The following is a 13,192-nucleotide window of genomic DNA, read 5'->3' as shown; positions in this document are numbered from 1 at the left end:
GGGGGATTACAGGCGTGCACCACCAAGCCTGGCTCTAGATTTAATGTTTTTCAATAGTAATATTGATGTTTTAAAAAGTGTTTTTTCTGAGGCACAAAAATGGCAGAGTGGTAAACAACAAGCAGCAAATCAGCTTCTCTGAGATTTGGAGTCCAGTCTTGAAGAAAAAAAGGAGGGAGGTGGATCCCTAGGACCCAGGAAGGACCTGAAGGGAGAAACTGGGGCCCATAGGAAAGTGAAGAGATGGACCTGAATGCAGGAAAGTGGAGGGGCAAACTGCACTTTCTGCCTGACTCTTGACTTGTGTCATGAGAGAGAAGGCTCAACTCTGCAGAGACACAGTGAGGATGGGTGACTCCAGAGGCCTCCAGGGAGAAATGCACCAGTGGAACGGAGCAGTGGATGCTGTGAGCCTCAACAACTGGTGAATGACTACTCCAAGCATCCCCTGGAGAGGGAACATGGGCAGATCCATTTTAGGAAGGGGCCAGCTGAGCCTGGAACTTGGAGCAGTTGTGGATTGACTTCTTCTCAGGGATCCCAGCACTTGGGTGAGGCACAACTGCAGGAGACAGCCAGGGTCAGGGAGCTGAGGTCAGGCCAGTAAGGGACATCCAGAGTGCTGCAGGCTGAACATCTCAGGCCCCAAACCCATAACCAGAGGCCAGGATCAGCCTGAACTTGTGTGGAATTGAAACCATCAGAATTAGCACTCTACCCTGATCCTACTGCAAGCTTATTGGGATTATACAGCATGGATCTGGGCTCCATCTGCCTCCTTTGTCTACCAGGGACACCCTGAATTGGACACTACCACAAACCTGTAGAAGATGACCACAGGCTTGAAAACACAGAAATCTCTCTTTTTTCCTTTACTTTTATTGTTTCTATTTTTTTCTTGATTGTTTGTTTTTTATGAGTGTACATATTGTTTTTAGTTTTCTGGGTTTTTTTGTTTGTTTGTTTGTTTAGTTCTTGCTTTTCTCTTTTCCTTCTTTCCCTCCTATCTTCTTTATCAGTTTCCCAAAGTTTGGGTAAATTTCCTTTGTCCTTCAGCCTTGCTTCTAATCTCTTTCTCTTCTTTCATTTCTCTTGTTTTTCCTGTTATCCCTCTTAAATTTTCTCCCCTGAAGGTAAAATCTCTCTCTTGAGGGGATATTTACTGTATACAATTTTCTGATTTGTTTTAGATTTTGGTATATAATTATAAATCTTGTACTCATGGTTTAAGGTGGCAAGTGAAAACTTGCCACAATTTGTCATTTTCTAGACTGTAATTGGTGGTGTTGTTATTGCTGATCGTATTACCTTAGCCAAGGTGATGTAGTGGTGATCAGCAGCTGTATTCCTTGTATCCTAATACTGAGATTGTCCAGGGGTCATAAGCAATACCATAGTCCAGCTCCGAAGAACCGGGTGCTAGGCTAATAGGCAGCAACTTCTCAACCCTAATAAACTGAAAGGGCAGGATCTTGAGACTGACTCAACAGCCAAAAGCCAGCTACACCTACAAGACCTCTTTGAAAAGTAGTCATTTTCTAAGGAGGCCTTGATATTAGTAACAACTACCTATCATAAGCAATGTATAAGCATGCACTAAACCAAAATCGAAATGGATCAAAGATCTAAATATTAAAACAGAAACTTTTAATCTGCTGGAAAATAAAACAGGTAAAACTCTTGAAGACGTAGGTATAGGCAAAGACTTTAAGAACAAAACCTTTGCCATTCAAGGAACATAATAAAGAATCAACAACTGAGAGCTCATCATATTAAAAAGCTTTTGCACAGCAAAATAAACTCCCAAACAAGTGAAAAGACAACCCATAGAATGGGAAGAATTTTTTTGACCAGCTATTCCTCAGAAAAAGGACTAATATCTAGAATATATAAAGAACTAAAAAAAAAACCCACAATATTTTCTTTTTTAAGAGTAACTAAGGTTTATTATACCAGCAGGCTCAGAGGAGTTTGTGACTCCAAAGTCTGAGCCAAGACTCCACAAATTTAAAGACCCATTTTAAATGAACAGATACTTCTCAAATGAAGAAATACAAGCAGCAAAAAAAAATATATGAAAGAATGTTCAACATCATGGTTATTCAAGAATGCAAATTAGAACAACACCAAGCTTCCACCTCTCCAGAAAGAATGGCTATCATCAAGAAATCAACCAGTAACAAATGCTGGCGAGGGTATAGGGAAAAAGGAACCTTTTTCCGCTGTTGGTGGGAGTGTAAATTGATACAACCAATACGGAAATCAGTGCAGATATTTCTCAAAAAATTAAAACTAGAGGTTCCATTTGACCCAGTGATTCCCTTTTTTAGTATCTTACTGAAAGAGTTAAGAGCATCTTACCACAGTGATATCATACTCATGTTTATAGCTAAATCCATGTTTATAGTGTTTAATAGCTAAATCTTGGAAATATCCCAGATGCCCATTAGTAGATAAATGGATAAAGAAAATGTGGTTTTTATATACAACGGAGTACTACTCTGCCACAAAGAAGGATAAACTTGAGACATTTTTAGGTAAGTGAATGTACTTTGAGATCATACTTTTAAGTGAAATAAATCAGATAACTATTTAAATATTTAAATATCACTTTGTTTCCCTTGTGTGAGAAATTGAAAGGGCAAATAGGAGCAAAATGGAAAATAGGAAGAAAATGTTCAAATGGGAAGGGGAACAAGAGAGGGGAAAAGGAAGGGAAGGAAGGAAAAAAGGGAAAAAATAGAAGGAAAAATGGAAACAAAGCCTTTGTTGATAAAGAGGGGAAGAAGGGTTGAAAGGAGGAGAGAAGAGTAGGAAACAAAAGAGGAATCAAGATATATTATATGTAGGTACAAATTCCATATCATGATTGTGATTACATCAAAAGTGTACAAAAATTAATTTTTAAAAAGTGTTTTTATTATGTTGCATGGTAAAATATAGAAAGATAAATGTATAAAATTGCAGAAGTTAAGTAAAAACACTATAGCGCTAGAACCAGATTGGAAATTCTGAGTAGGTACTCCTGTTTTTAAAAAGCATACATTTTCTAACTCTGTCCACTGATATATCCAACATACGGTGTCCCTACATTATCACTTGTCTCTCTTAGAACTGGGTTCCAGATCTGGTGTCCAAAAGTGCAAATAAGGAAGCTTTCAAAGATGAGTGGAGTCCTCAGGAGCCAGCTCAAGAACTCTTTTTATTTTTGGTCCTGGACTCAAACTCAGGGCTTCCACTTGCCAGGTAGGTGCTGTATCACTAAGCTACATCCCTGGCTCAAGAGCCCTTTCACTGGCCCCATTTGTGGCAATTTGAACAACCATCCGCACCCTCTGTAGTTTATTGAAATTCATTGAATTTGTGAAAAAAGAAAGAAAAAAAATCTATAGAGAGGAAAAAAGACCTTCTTTTTTACTATTTGAGGGAGCTATGAAACTAACTACACACTTTGAAATTCAGGAGTCATGGGAAAGAACAAACCATTACTCTCACTTTTCGGAAGGACAGTGTCACCGGCTCAGTTGGTGCCTCCGGTTGTAGAAGACTGTCCCCAGCAGCATATGGAAAATGATAGAGGTGGAAAATCACTTGCAACCCTTTCTACTTACTTAAACTGTTGGGTCAGTCATGGCGTTGCAGGCCTGTACTCCCAGCATTTGTGAGAATGAGGCAGGATGATCTCCATGAGTTTGAGGTGGGCCTGGGCTACGTAGTGAGTTCAGGACAGCTGGAACTATGGAGGGAGACCCTATCTCAAAGAAACAAAAAACCAAAAACATTGTTGATTCATTGGCGAACCTGTGGTGACATTATTAAATGAACGAGTGGAGGAGAGCTAGACTCCATGTAGCCCCACAGAGATTGGTTCCTGCTTGCAAAGAAGGAGCCAAGATGTTGCCCCAAACCAGCGGCTTCAAAGGTCTGCTAGGGGACAGGCAGTTGTCGGGAGCCTGCAGGTGAGATAGGGCTGACGTGAGGACATCGCCTAAGACACATGGCAGCCACAAAGGTCCCAATGTAGCGGAGTCTTTATAGCCAATTTCCAATTTTCAGAAATAAGCTACACAGTGCCACAGTGAAACAATCAGACAAGCCCAGAGTGGGAGGAGTTTTCCTTGTTGTGAGCCACACTCTTGAGGAAGACAGCGCCGTTAGATTGTGACCAGATCAAAAGGGACCTAAAGCAACAGGAGATGGGGCAGGCGTCTGAGGCAGAGGAACAGCAAGGCAGGGAGGGGAAGGGAAGTAAAAAGGCTCAGAATGAGACACGAACATGTGTGGTTCCCCATGATGAGTGTATTCTTTATGCACAGTGAACATATGCTAATAAAAAATTTTAAAAATAGCAATTGGGTGATCCCAAATTTGATCCAGTTTTTGGCAAACCAGATATATGTGATTTGGGACAGAGTTAGGGAAATCTGACTGTGTACCAGTTACTAGATAATCCTACATATTTAAAAACAATATTTCTCTTATATGAAAGACCCCGAATGTAAGTTAAAGAGCAGAATAAAAGGTAGATATTAGGAATCCACGGGATGGATCTTTTGGAAAAGAGCAGGGGACGGAGAAATGGAGGGAGAAGGGAGGGAGAGGCGGAGGAGGGGATGGAAGAGGGGTGAAGACGTGTCGGGTACACGCACCAACTCCCTGTGACGACCGCAAGCACCGCGTACCACAGCACGCATCGATCGAAAAGCAACGTTCTCAATGAGGAAAAAAACAAGCGCGATGTTTTCCGAGTGGAGGATGTTATCGTGCCTACAAGGGAAATTCTTGCATTTTGAAAATATGTGACTGATGTCTTGATGTCCAAAAGTTATTCCCATGATTCCCCGTGAAGCAAATATTTGAAATATTCTGAGTGATTAAAAATTTTCTCATCAAGTTATTATTTTCTGCAGCAGAATATCTATTGAATTATAATATGGCGTTGTCACGTCTCTGGAAAGTTTTCATCGTTCACCCTAAGCCTCAAGTCTGCGTTGGCTGTGCTGTTTCAGCTGGCGGTAACCAGCCTCTCGAGTCACTGATAGCAGCCGCAGTGTATTTGAAATGTGCTCTTTCGCAGTTCTTGCGGGGACAAGTTCAGAACCAAGGAATGAACAGCACTGGCGGCTCCTGCGGGCCGTGAGAACCTGCTCCCTGCTGCTCCCTAGCCTCTGATGGTTTGCGGGCAACCTTGGGGTTCCTGGGCTTGTAGAAGCATCACCCCGACTCCTGCCTTTACCTCGAATTTCCCCTTTGTACGAGGACGCTAGATGTGTTCGATTAGAGTTTATCCGATGGTCTTGTTTTAACTTGGTGACCTCCTTAAGTATCTCCAAATAGGGCCGCATTCAGAGGTACCAAGGGGCCGGGGTTAGAGCTTCAACATACAGACCTTGGGAGCGCCCACTCAGAACTGTGGGAGAGTGGGGTGCTCAGGGGTGAGGCGACCCACGGTCCTGAGGCGGCTGGCGAGTCACAGCCATGCCAGCCTTGGTCGCAATCGTAGGTGGGTCCCACGCACTGGGCTAGGGCTCCGGCTTCCCTGCTTTGATGAGCACAGCGCTGCTTCTCTTACTGGTGATCCCGTGAGCCTTCCTGAAGGCTGGAGACGCGCAGAACAGTGTGCTCTCTCCACGAAGCGCTCTTTGGGCCGTGTCACGGCGCCGCATCCAGCGACAGCCCGCACAGCCCTTTCCTGGGCCTCACCGGACGTCCTCATTTTCTCTTCGCCCCCAAATTCCAGGAAGCCATCGGAAGCAATTGCTGTGTTAGAAGATTATTTTTGTGAATGCGATCTTAAGAAATGCCTTTATTCAGAAAAGTAGCTTCTGTTCACTGGCATGGCGTGAGTCTTGTTCATTTCTATGTTTTTGTAACGTATGCTTTGGAAGTGAAAAAAAAAAACACAGGGCCGGCGTGATGGCTCACGCTTGTAACCCCAGGGCTCGGGAGGCTGAGGCAAGAACACGGCAGTTCTGCGACCAGCCTGGGCAACCTAGCGACAAGCAAGACCGAGTCTCAAAATAAAACATAAGAAGCAAAGAAGACAAAGTAACAACATTATCTAGTGACTGCATCTTTTAGAGTTAGAAGTCTAAGTGTACTACATTAAGTATCTGCAGTGGCTCTCAAACTTCGTTGTTGAAACCTGCACCACAAGGGGGCGCTAGATCAACATACAATGGGCTGCCCCGCACAACAAGGAACAAAGAAGTTAACGTAACGTTAGCTGGCAATTTTAACACAACATAAATTTTAGGCTGTGTTTTTTTTTTTCCAGAGCTGAGAATTGTCAATATTTAGTAATTAAAGAATCTTTTCACAGTCTGCATGAAACTTAACCTCCTTTCCCATGAGAACAAAAAAGTTTGAATCCCTCAACACACACACACATGCACGCACACACACACACAACACGCCCCTCAACTGATCTGAAACTACAAAGAAGTCTCAGCTTTAGGCCTTTTATTGCCATGTAATATGTTTTATTAACTAGAAGCAGTCGCCAAAATAAATAAACTCTGTTGGTCACGCAGCATGCCTTCCCAAAGGTTATTCATGACACGGTTGCATAATTTAAATGTGCAATTGTGTTGTGATCAACACACACAGGACATTCTGTCACACTGGCTCTGCTAACCCTGCACTGCCGAATTCCACAGTCACGTTTTTTTTCAAGCAACATTATCACTTTTATTCTCTTCCGTCATTCAAGCTTGTCTGGAACAGTATGATAGGGAGGAAAAATAATTGCAGTTTTAAAACTACATCAACCCCAAGAATATTGCACGAAACCATGCCATGACCTTTTAGAAAAAAAGAATGCGTTCGGAGTAAATCTGATACTCAAGTTAGAGATGCGGAGAAGGTTCCCGAGTGGAAGCTGACAATTGCATGAGTTCAGCGTCTTTCAGTTTCCTGTCAAGTCCTGAAAGGCGCGCTGGATCTTCTCTGGAGCTGCTTCCACGATGGCCACGGCCACCTCAGGGCCTCCTCGCTGGCAGCTCTGTTCTCCCGGCCCAGGGACAGCAGCCCAGCGTCAACCCCAGGGAGGCCGCCTGAGCCGGTCCAGAGGACGGTGACCGAACAGGGCCGGTGGGTGTGGCGGTGTCGCTGTCGCTCTGTCCAGCCTGCAGTTTCTATGAAGGCGGTCTCTCTCTCTCTCTCTCTCTCTCTCTCTCTCTCTCTCTCTCTCTCTCCTCTCTCTCTCTCTTCTTGGCTTGTCCTGACCCTGGCTGTAGCTCTACGGTCTCCGGTGGATTTCGGTTTCCTCCGGAAGCAACCCTGGGAGAAGGCCGCAACCCAGGCTGCCCCACGGTACAGCAAGACGCCCGCTCACCTCTTCCACATTTCCGCAGCCCTTTTTCCTGGCCGAGCAGTGCCTGCTGCGGGCACGTAGGCGTGGGCCGGGCAGGAGTAGAGCAGCCGCCCACCTGGAGGGTTGTGGAAGCAGCCCCCGGGTCACCAGCTGTGGAGAGGTGGCTAGCAGGGTGGTGGGGAAGGGTTGGGAGTGTCAGGGGACCTGGCCCCCAACACCCACCTGGTGCTCCCGCTTGTAGCAGCGGTTCTCTTATTTTTTTTTATCTTGAGAGTTGGTAAGTTGCCCAGGTGACACTTGAACCTGCGATCCTCCTGCCTCAGCCTCCCAGAGTGCTGGGATCAGAGACGTGCACCACCACCGAGCTCATAGTCCACGTCAGCAAACATTTCAGGAACAGTAAGAAATGTCTGGAAACATGTCCCTGTTTCAAATTTGTGTACTTGGAACATGTAGAGTATAAATAATTTTAATTTATGTGGAGCAAAAGAATCATAAGCTCTAGGTAGCTCAAGGAGAAGAGTGCTCACAACTCTCTCATTCTACAGCCAAATCTTTTGGTGGATATTTGTTGTAATCAGGGTTTTGGCAAGGGAAAACATTTACTATAGGACACATATTTTATAGTATTTTTTAATGGTAACTATCCAAAACGTCAAATGCAAAGGAGTGCAAGAGATTAACCACACACTAGGGGCCAAAGAATCCAGCTGAGGGCGTGGATCCCAGCGATTTCCCACACAAGTTCAGCTGAAGGCCTAGAGTCCAAGACAGTGTCCACCTCGAGTCCAGGCAGTGCCTGAGCCCACGGCGATGTCTCCTGCTTGTCTGTATTGAGGATCTGCACCGGGAAGGCCCAAAGGCCAGTGGTGGAAGCCAGAAAACCTACACCGGTGAGATGAAGGATCTGTGCTACCAGGCTGAGGGATCCACACTGGGGCCAGGAAGTGATGCTGAGGGTGAAGATCAGTTCAGCTGCGCATTCCAAGTTGACCATTAGTTAATCCACCGCAGTATTCAACTAATGACTTGGCAAAGATTACCAGAAATTCTACTAAGTCTCTCTCCACCTTTGTTATACCACACTACATTACAAAAAAACAATGTTGGCTGTGAGATAGACGGACTTGGATTTAAATCCCAGACCCTGAGGCTCAGTTTTCTCATCTAAAATGGAATTAATATTCCTGACTCTTCCTGGTACTTGGTGATGAATTTTTAAGTGCAATAATGTTTGTGCATTGTACAGATCGAGTGATATTTATAAAGTGTTAAAGTCTCCCTCTTTTCTTCTCTATATTTTCCTAATGTAAATTATGAGTCGCGATTTCTTCTATCCCCTCCCTTCTTTCTTCCTAATTGATTTCAAAGGCCTCAGAGCATGGCAAGCTCGGAATATTCTACCTGAAACTGTGTCTAACATTGGCTGCTATCTGCTGACCGTTTTTGTCCTTCCAGGCTGCCACCTTACTCCCCCACGCGTTACCAGCTCACGGGGGCCCCTCGACAGCAGGCAGAGCATTTCCCACAGAGCCTGGAGTGGGTGAGTGAATGTGTCTCAGAGGCCACGTTCTCTTCTGGTTATAGTTTATTCAGCTCTGCTGAGCATGCCATGCTGTATCACCCGCTGTATTCCGCGGGGTTTCCCAAGGCAGGCCGCCCCTTGCACTCTGCCAGGACGTGCTAGAGATCACCGGACTGCCCAGGACCTGTTGCCTGTTCAACAATCAGAAGCTGTAGGGTCAGAAAGCCACCGTCGCACCTGCAGGACAAACATGCTTGATTCCTGCTGGTGAAATGGACCCCTCAAGCTCTGCCCTGCTGTGTTCATGACTTACTTCTCTGTGTAAGATCTCTCAGGTGAGCTTTGGAGTGGCTGAACCTAAGTTATGTCTGGAGTTCTTCCTTTAAGAGAGCCTGGGAAAACCAGTTGTTTTATAGAACAAGAAGGCACAGTGGAACAGATTTTAAATGGACCAGTCCAGAGAATCTGTTTTTTGTTTTCTATGTTTTAGTTTTCTATAATTATTAAAGCTTCTATCCACGTTACTACTCAGAAGTCAATGTTATTTTTCACAGTACTGGTGAGGAGGTTGGAATATGCAGAGATTAAATAACATTACCTCATGGTTAGGGCCTGTTTGAAATTACATATCTTGAACATTTTTGAAACTATGTTTGTTTTAAAACTATTTATTTGCCTGTTTGAAACTACCCACCTTGAATATTTCTGCAAATAACCAAATTTAGTAAGATCTAGTTGAGTATTTCTCTAAACAGGAGTCAAATTATACCTTATATCCATTAAATGCAGAATTTGAAGTGCTGAGGAAAACATTGGCTTCTTGGGTTACTGCTTTCAATTCTCCTTTTTCCCAGAAGTATTTGACCCCCTCACATAAAGCTGGGAAACTGTGTCCTCTAGTACCTCAGACTGTAAAATTCACCAGGAATGTCTCTAATCCTAGAATAATTCAAAATATAACAGTAGCAGGAACATCAGGTGGATGGTTACCACTCTCTCACTGGGTTCCTAGCCCCTACTTAACATGGCCCATCCTGTCAGCCTATGACCCTTCACAAAGCTCGTGGAAGATGCTCTGAAATGAGAACACTGTGGGTACGGGCAAGAGGAAAGCTGGAGTAGACGTGGGTTTCTTTTATGTGTTAAATAATTTCCCATATCTTGGCTTTGCGGATCTGACTGCTGCTCTATAATTTCCATTATAATGTCACAGGTTGGAGGTAATGTTGGGTTTGCGGAGCACAGTGAACTTGAAATTTATTGTAATAGTTAAAATGTCTACTCCTGAAACCCTTTGCTAACCCCTTCATTCTTCCTTTTAAACCAAACAAATGTTCTGGGGCCTTTATAATGCCTCCAAGCTTTGTGTTAGGCAAGGAGTCCAAATTAGTTAAAAAACAAAGCAAAACAAAACAAAAAACCAACACCCACCACCGCTAGGCGTAGAATTATTAACACAATCTTTGCAACCACTCAGGAAAATGTGTAGATGCTCCACTGAGCAGAAAGATTTGATTTAAAAGCCATTCTCACCCTTCTCCAGGTTATAGTGCAGTGAACAAGTCATTTACCTCTGTGAGTCGGTTCCCTACCAAGGAACGCAGTACGAAATGAATAACCTGAGAACAGTTTGGAAAGCTGAGGTTAGGCGTTGCGGTTCCAGTGCAGGGCACAGCATCGTTTAAACGCTGGTAGCTGTGGGTGGGAGAGGAGAGCTGCCTCCCACTGGAAAGGGCAGACAGGAAGATGTGCTTAGTGGAGCCAGAATGGGGCAGCTGCACAGAGACGGGCAGTGATGTGCACTAGGTCTTCTGAGAAGGAGGACGATGAGCTGGTGCTGGCTGCCAAGAAGATGCCTGGAGAATACGTGCCCTAATTTTACTTTTCTCCCTGCTTCGACAGCCTGCTGCTACCTCCCACTGGCTAATCTTGGAATTAAGACATAAAGAAAATGTATCACTCAGCCACAAAGAAAGATCGATTTGAGTCCTTTGTAGGGAACTCGATGGATCTTGAGATCACTGTTCTAAGTGAAATAAATAGAAAGTTAAATGCTGCATGGTTTCTCTGATAGGAGACATACAAACTGTGAATGATATAAAGAGAAAAATAAAAGAGAAGAGGTGGGAAACAGGGAGGCAGACTGTGGAGATGGGAAAGGGAACCTAGGACAAGGGAGACGAGAAGACAAACGGTGGAGGAGTAAAAGTGAGCAGGGTGCGGTAGGTCTGCGTGCCCGTTCCGCGGGATGAACATCAGTGTTTTGCCCTGCACCTGCGCATAAATAAGAAAAGCATCTGCAAGGAAGTCTGTTGGCCACTGAGGCAGTCGCAGGGCACGGAGCCAGAGTAGAGAGCATATCTGGGGAGGAAGAAGACAGCGCATGGCCACGGCTTCTAAGGTGTGATTGCCTGGCAGTTCTCAGATTCTCTCTACTTCCAGCCTCACAAAATTCTGCAAAGTAGAGATTATTTTCCGCAACTGACAGCTGAGAAAACTGATGCTCCAGTCTATTAGGGATACATCATGTGTGTCACCATATGTAGTCGTAATAATGCATTGAAGGAAAACATCCCCAAACACATAGGTAAACAAGCACTAGGAAAATTCAATTTCCAGTGATAGTAAAATGTTCTAGCAATCTTTCCATACAAGAGAATTTCTTTAAACTAGTAAAGAAAAATATTTAAATGTATAGCGAATATCCCATTTGATGGTGGAAATGTAGAAACAACTTTAAAATAAAGCTGTTCTCTATATTGCTTATGTTTACTAATGCGACGGAAGCCTGAGCTACTGAAAGTCTTAATTAACAGAGGACAAAAGTATAGAAACTACAGAAGGATTGCTGTGTCTTCCAGTATTTATGTATTGGAAACTTAGTCCCCAGGGTACTAGGATTGGGAGGCGGGACCTAACCAGGAGGTGTTAGGATGTAAATGAACTGATGCCACCATAAAAAGGCCTTGTGGGAGTGGCTGTTCCTCTTTTATTCTCCTGCCCTATGAGGACACAGAATTAATCTTCTCCTGCCTCCTTCTTTTCCCCAGGTGAGGCTGCAGTAAGAAGACTCACAGCATATGCCACACTGCACTATTTTGTTATAGTAGCACAGAATGGATGAAGGCAAGAGATTAACAAAAATCCCATAGAAAACACAAGAAAATCTATAGGCAACCTGTAAGGTCTAAGCAGTGTTCAAAGAGACTGTTAGATAAAAGACCACTATACAAAACTTGATTGTGTTGTCATATGCTAGCAACAGAGAGAATATGTGGTTTAAAAAGTAAGAAATCTAGAAGTTACAGAGATGCACTTACTCATGTCTATGGCAGCACAATTCATAATATCTAAATGGAAGCAGCCTATACCAACAGATAAATGTATAAAGAAAATTCGGTATTTCCTCACAATGGGGTGCTGCACTGCCTCAAAGAGATAAACTTGCACCGTTTGTAGGAAAATGGATGCACTTTGAGACCATAATGTTAAGTGAAGTAAATCAGACACACAAGTTTAAATATGGTATGGTTTGTTTTACATGAGAAACTCAGATTATAAAAAGCAAAAGTAAAAGACAGATATGAAGTAGGGAGATAGATCTTTCTAGAAATGGGAAGGAGACCAAGAGATGGAGGGAGAGGGAGGGAGCAAAAGGGAGGGCGATGAAGCAAAGAATTATGATGTGTTGTGTAGCGCCCAGGGATTTCGCTCAGTGGCACTGCACCTGCCTTGCAAGCACAAGGTCCAGAGTTTGATCCACGGTACCATGTGTGTTTACTTGTACCAACTCCACAGAAGTATAAACGTTATGTACTGCAAGCATGTACTAATATAAAAGAGATCTAGAAATAAACAATAAATATGTGTGATTAGTGGGAAAACAATTATAAAGCTTCCTGAGAGACGTTAAAGAAAACTTGAAGGAAAGGATATTCCTGGTCATATTTGGGTTCAGAAAATATAACATCTCTTCCTGATTCATCTCTAAATTCAATATAATTCTAAGAAGAATGCCAAGAGTTTGGTAGAACCTGAAAGTCCACCATAAAACAATATTAGAGAAACAAAGAATTCAGAATACCAAAATAATGCCAGATAAGAGAAATACATCCCTAATCAAACACCAAGACTTACTATAAAACTGTAGTAATTGAGACAGTGTAACAAGAAATAAAATAAATGGTAGAAAAGAGATAGCTGAGACACAGAGTCATATATATTTGGCTACTGATTAGAAGACAGAGAGAGCAGTACTAATCAGTGGGGCAAGAGGGGTAGGACAATTAGTTGTCCATACAAAAAATATGAAATTCAGCCCTCATCTTAGACCATATACAAATCATATATAT

The 13,192-nt window shown here is 43.4% G+C and overlaps 1 pseudogene; it reads left to right on the top strand.

The window, feature by feature from the left end:
• LOC104872825 overlaps positions 1-9,511 on the top strand; it is a 26,395-nt pseudogene extending 16,884 nt beyond the window's left edge.
• Positions 9,512-13,192: the final 3,681 nt, after the last annotated feature.

Source organism: Fukomys damarensis, unplaced genomic scaffold (genome assembly GCF_012274545.1).
Source record: "Fukomys damarensis isolate Sample0158 unplaced genomic scaffold, DMR_v1.0_HiC HiC_scaffold_14, whole genome shotgun sequence".
Classification (NCBI taxonomy): Eukaryota; Metazoa; Chordata; class Mammalia; order Rodentia; family Bathyergidae; genus Fukomys; species Fukomys damarensis.
Note: the sequence above shows the minus strand (reverse complement) of the source record. Positions and strands in the feature narration are given on the sequence as shown.